Source organism: Mizuhopecten yessoensis, unplaced genomic scaffold (assembly GCF_002113885.1).
Source record: "Mizuhopecten yessoensis strain PY_sf001 unplaced genomic scaffold, ASM211388v2 scaffold6823, whole genome shotgun sequence".
Lineage (NCBI taxonomy): Eukaryota > Metazoa > Mollusca > Bivalvia > Pectinida > Pectinidae > Mizuhopecten > Mizuhopecten yessoensis.
In genome coordinates this window covers 158,019-164,785 of record NW_018406742.1, presented here as the reverse complement: position 1 = coordinate 164,785, position 6,767 = coordinate 158,019, and the positions used below count along the sequence as shown (strand labels likewise).

At 36.1% G+C, this 6,767-nt stretch overlaps 1 long non-coding RNA gene across 1 annotated transcript; it reads right to left on the bottom strand.

The window, feature by feature from the left end:
• Nucleotides 1-1,016: 1,016 nt before the first annotated feature.
• LOC110452704 lies at nt 1,017-6,767 on the bottom strand. The gene is made up of 3 exons (XR_002463215.1): nt 6,685-6,767; nt 3,541-3,713; nt 1,017-2,492 (listed from the first exon to the last, which is right to left on the bottom strand). It is a non-coding gene; the product is annotated as an uncharacterized LOC110452704 (long non-coding RNA).

Sequence of the window (6,767 nt, the reverse complement as noted above, 5' to 3'; positions counted from 1 at the left end):
GTGAACTTAAAGTTGGGGATATGAACTTGCATGTAAACGTCTTGTCATAATACTGTGGACTTCCAACTATTGAACTCTTTGCTGTGACGTTCGATCTGAGTAGTACTACACACAAGTCTTGTCGGCACAACCTACTATAAAGTTCATAATAATAATCATCAGATGATTTGCTGATCCGGACAACATCCAAATGGATGGATGAACGAATTGACTGCTTATAACTTCCAACTTTTTATTCAACTTTAGACGGACGCTCTACCAACTGAGCTACCTGGTGGCCGACAATCAATCCTGTTCAGTTCCGCTTCATTACCAAAGTTATCACCCCTTCACGCCAGCAAGCTTTAGGCCTTTTATTATAACCCTAAATCAAAACTTTTTCCATGTCTGTACATAAATGTATAACACATGATTTTGAATGACTTGACCCACATTACAATAATAATAATTCGAGGTTTTCATATACCACTTTATCACAACCTAGTTTATAGGTTGTCTCAAAGCGGTTTACAAATTATTATCCGTGGTTATAGGGCCTTTGCAACTAGCCAAAATCTTTCTCCCTGGGGAGCATACATCCAGTGCTCCCATTTTTGCGCTCACAGCTAGCATTCTACAATTCTAGCACTGCCCGACCACATACTCATTTACAGCAGAGTAGACTGGAACAAGCAGAGTGAAGTATCTTGCTCAAAGATACAACACAGTGCCGTGCTGTGACTCGAACCTGCAACCCTTCGGTTAGGAGCACGGCGTCCTACCACAAGACTACCGTGCTTACCAATCAAATATTTTACCAGCAACTCCCTCAATTAAAGAAAATGTGTTACATCGCTTCATACAGTAAGATACCAGTAGAAGTGTTTCATGCATTTTGTTTGATGGAGATTGGATCATCAAACTTGCCAAAGCTATGGTTGATCATTAATGTTCAACCTTGGTGCTGATGGGAGTTTATCAAATTATCTTCTCTTTGACCATAACAATATATAAAATGAGAGACGAACGCCTTTTCATCAAATATCACATTTAATAACTTCTTCATATGATTCACATAATGATGTCTGTGTTACATAGATATATACAGGAAGTATTCTGTAGCAGAATTTGTGATGAACATGATTTAATTACGGTAGAAATTGGTTACTGTAAATATCCTTATTTTAGTGGTGATCTCATTTCAGCACTTTTCACACTTAAAACTACAAAACTCAATGGCTGTATAGAAAATCACTGCATTTTATACAGAGCTCTTGTAAATCAAGATACATGTAACTTGAAAACTGTCAACATTGCATGGAAATGCGAGTTATGTTCGATAATATAAGTATTTTTACAGTAATACATAAATCCATGAAAAAAATGTACCTTCTCCTTTATGCTAAAATACAAATTATCATGTAACGTTATTTTAATTTTTTGTCAGATTGATGTCGTCCATGGAAGTTACATCAAAGGATGGTGATAATTAACAATTCTAAGTGCGATTTTCACAAAGCTGGAAATGAGGTGAAGCAGAATGATCGTACAGTGGTCAGCCATTTTACCTCAAGTCCAGCGTTAACCCTTTCACCCCTAGGTAACTTTAGTAGACTCTACCATACATTTTTTTCTGGGTGAGTCCATTATGGTCTACAGTGGTGAAAGGGTTATTGAAAATCACTATATTACATGACAAAGATGGCTCTTTCTTAAATATACACAATTCTCAATAAAGTTCAGAACATAATGTCAAAACAGATAAATGTACACAAATTCATACACCAGACAGTCTAGTCCCTGTCTGGACCTCCACTTGTAAACTTGTGTTAACTGGACCTTCAAACTTCCAATAACTTAAACCTGAATTGTTCATTCACCTGCGGATTCTGAATTACATACTCGGTGGCAGTGTTGTTCAGCTGACACAGGTTTTACTGTATTCCCAATATGCAGAGGACAGAAATATTCAACTTGTACGAGTTGTTTTCCCTCTGAAGGGTTTACTACTCATGGATCGATTACAAAATAAGTTGTCAGGTAATTTTGTAAAATTTAGACATATTGTAACTTTTTATTTCATCAAGTTAAGGATTTCATTCCTATTTAATTTTCTTTTCCACTATTTACCTGAAAAACAATTAAGGTGCTTTTTCATAAGGGAGGTTACTCATGCAGTTTAACTATAAACCTGTACTCTGCATTTAGGGACTATACATATTCAGTATTCACCATTCAATAAAACACACATTTTTGCATTCACTCACATCACTCTCCACTAATGTCAACTTTTAAACTTTGATAAATATTTGAAATATTCCCAACACAATTAAACTGAATACAGGTAATTTTTCATGTCAGAAAATATCAAAATTTATCAGAAGTAGCTACAGGAAAATGTCAGTTTTTTGGTTGTTTGTCCCTCATCAGCATAGATTCTCTTTCCACTTGTTCCTTCATTAACTGAGCTTCCTTATATAGTCGGACTTCCTCCTCTATCTCTGGGACCCGTACTGTAAAACAGGAGAAATATAGATTTAATGGCCTATCCTGTAAAACAGGAGAAATATAGATTTAATGGCATTTCTTGTAAAACAGTAGGAATATAGATTTAATGGCATTTCCTGTAAAACAGTAGAAATATACATTTAATGGCCTATCCTGTAAAACAGGTGAAATATATATTTAATGGCCTATCCTGTAAAACAGTAGAAATATACATTTAATGGCATATCCTGTAAAACAGGAGAAATATAGATTTAATGGCCTCTCCTGTAAAACAGTAGGTATACAGATTAAATGACATTTCTTGTAAAACAGTAGGAAGATAGATTTAATGGCCTATATTGTGAAACAGTAGAAATGTACACTAAATGGCCTATCTTCTACAATTTAAACCTATTTTTCAGCTCCTAACAATCCATAAAACAACAGAGATGTTGGTTAAACATTTTCAATAGTCAACCAGTTGATTAACACTTTCCTTTCCAACATTGACTGGTTAAAATCCTGAACTGTTGGCCATAGTGATTTGAAGATTGGGTCTATTTGACAATGTGCTCAACCACCAGAGTGCCATTCATCCGTAATGGACGACTAGTACATTTTATCAAGGGTTATACACCTTCTGCCTCCCCCTTCTGCCCCACTTTGGGTCAAACTCCTCATTTATACAACATTGAATGCTTTTGGTAAAGTTATAATTATGCTCCATGATAAATCAGGTCAAAATCCCCTGACCCCTACTAAAAGATTAGTCTTTTAAAGATTCAAACCCTCCTTGCCCAGCTGATTATGAGGAGTCCACCCCTTTTGTGCCAGTTGGGGTGGGGAGAGTGTGAAGCAATACGGGGCATAAGGGACGGAAAGTAATTAAAGTTTGTTTGAAATCCTCAGTCCTTCAAACAAGGTAAAGTAAAAAGGATTGACCTAATTCGACAGTAGAATACCATGCAGACATGAGCAATGTATTAGTCAAAACACATTTGACTGAAGTGACTATTAATTTATCAAATGGTTCATACGGAGTACAAACAACAATAAATATGTTCAACTACTTACCTGTTTTATAACGAAATATATGATAAACGGTGAGTCCGGCCAGGAACACTGTCCCTCCAAACAAAATGCTATTCCCCGTATACATCAAGTAATCATATATTTTATACTTAGGTGGAAATTTGAATTTCATATTGTTGGTCTATTGTAGAGGTGATAAGATGGAGTTGTGGAATCTGAAATGACAAAATATGTAAAATAAACATATCAGTTATATATTGACACTGAATTCTGAGTCCTGAGTCTGTATTTCTAAACAAGTCTCATGCTCAAACTCAGATTCTGTGATGTAGTCCAATTCTTGTTCCAGGGATGAATTAATAGTCTAAACATGATTTTTTGTCAATTATTTAGAAGAATTATTTTGAAGCAACCGCAAGCTGATTTTACTGTTATCAGTGTACATGTTTACACTTTTTTCTGATTATTTAAGCAATGAAAGTTGGTTTGAGCACAAAGGTGTGTGTATAGCGTCAACTGTAAACCACAAAACATTCTGAACAAGAGTACCGCTGGGCGGAACAATATATGCCTGACAAATGCTATATAGTGTTATATATTTTCTTACATTGAAATAAGATCTGCATCATTCTAAGAGTGGTTAGCTGACATGCTATAAAAATATAGGAGAAAATCTCTGGATAAAACACCAAATACTGAAATGAACAAAGGGAAATAACTTTTGAAAAATTGTTGAATCAAAATTCTTTTCAAGGAAACACAACAACATATGATTATTTAGCCTACTAAGTTTCAAAGAATTCTGTAAAAAAATGTAGGAGATCTTCGGACAAAAAAATTAATACCGAAATGAACAAAGGGCAATAACTTTTGCAAAAATTGTTGAATCAAAAAAAATCTTTTCAAGGAAACACAACAACATATCATGATTATATAGCCTACTAAGTTTCAAAGAGATCCGTTGAAAAATGTAGGAGGAGATTGCCAGACAAAAATCAAATACTGAAATGAACAAAGGGCAATTACTTTTGAAAAATTGTTGAATCAAAATTCTTTTAAGGGAGACAACTTCATATCATGATTATAATGTATACCAAGTTTCAAAGAGATCGGTCAATAAATGTAGGAGGTGGTTGCCGGACAAACAAAAGTTTACGCCGGCCGGCCGGACAACGCCATGTATACCATAATACTCCCGTCAAATTTGACGGGCATATAAAAAGTGCAGCCAATTCTTCCTTAAATTAACTTACCAATTACAACATGTTTTGGTACGTGGCTGAGTCAACCTCATGGAAAGGGAAAAAGTGGATCTATGTCTGCGAAAAAGTTTGAAACTAATTGGAAATGGTGAGTGTTTTTTGAGGAAACGGTATCACGTCTGTGGCATGAGAACACATTTTGCATGCATACAGGAGGTTTGTGAAAGAAAAAAAATATTCATCTTTCCAATAACACCATGCAAATTTTTTTTTGTACAACAAATTTTTATGCGAGAATGTAAGGTTGGGTCAATTTTTCAACACTGAGTGACAACCTTCCTCTTTTCTTATCATTGGGGCTGACACTTTTACCAAAGGTTGATATAAACACCTAAAACCTGTAATATCATAAGACTCTTTCATGCCCAGGGATGTAGGATAGGGTTTTCAAATTTGGCAAAACCCAAGGAATATTTTTCTCTCATTCCAACAACCAGAATACGATCAGAAACCATGAAAATGCGTTTGAACTGGCTACCATTTGGAAAATATAAAGTTTTCCCCTGAACTTATTAGATGAAAACCAAACAATTACAACCAGATTTAGCGTACTGCGTATTTGCAAACAATGTTTGCACAGAAAAACTAATCTCGTCTTCCTAATGTGTACGGTAAATTAATAAATCGTAAAAAAAAAGGGGGTGTAAGATAGAAATTTCCTACACCCCTTTCTTAACCTGGACAGCTCTATCTTACACACACAGAAATGAGAGAATAACCTAAACACCTCAGATTTGGTCCAAACATAGCTGCAACACATTATCAGATTCCTGTGAGTTAGAGGTAAATGATAACATGTACCCATTATTTGCAGGTCAAAACAATCATCCACTAGTTAGACCCCAAAGCTACCATCCCTGATTTAGAGGCCAAAACTACCATTCCTGATTTAGAGGCTAAAACTACCATCCCTGAGTTAGAGGCCAAAACTACCATCCCTGAGTTAAGAGGCCACACTTACCCTTCCTGTTTAAGAGGCCAAAACTACCATCCCTGAGTTGGAGGCCAAAACTACCATCCCTGAGTTGGAGGCCAAAACTACCATCCCTGAGTTAGGGGCCAAAACTACCATTCCTGAGTTCGAGGCCAAAACTACCATCCCAGAGTTTGAGGCCAAAACTACCATCCCTGAGTTCGAGGCCAAAACTACCATCCCTGAATAAGAGGTTAAAATAACCATCCCTGAGTAAGAGGTTAAAACTAGCATCCCTGATTTAGAGGCAAAAACTATACCACCCATGAATGAGAGGCCAAAACTAGCATCCCTGGGTTAGGGGCGTGAACTACCATCCCTGAGTTAGAGGCCAAAACTAGTATCCCTGAGGTAGAGGTTAAAACTAGCATCCCTGAGTTAGGGGCCAAAACTAGCATCCCTGAGTTAGGGACCAAAACTACCATCCCTGAGGTAGAGGCTTTAAAACTACAATCCCTGAATAAGTTATCGTCGTATACATGTTCAGGTCCAGTACACTCTGCCGATTATATGTATAGACCTATAATAGCTCTATTGACATATCTGAAATAGGTCTTTAGAGCTATTTTCATGTGATTTTCTTATATCGGAATATCGGAAATTTTACATTCATGAAATGAAAATAAATCTGAATGTATGCTATTTGTGGTAAACATTACCATAAACCTGATTGTTTTATGCGACTTTGCTTTAATTTAATGAAAATTGAAATTATAGAAAATATAGCTCAATACAGCTTTAATTTATAGGTGAATATAAATCGGCAGTGTACTGGACCTGATTTTGTGCCTTACATAAGCCAAGTGCATACTGCAATATATTGCATGTCTTTAGTGATGTCAGTGGAAAACTGTGACACAGAAACAGCGTGATCTTAACAAGCACTATCGCTGAGTCTGAAGTAAGTAACAGATCCTCAATGACAAGATATGATATTGTTACGATACTTACATCACACCTTAGTAAGTTATAAGCCGGCAATGTATTTGCCCAGAACCACGCACTTTAGGCACCAATGTCAAACACAATACGAT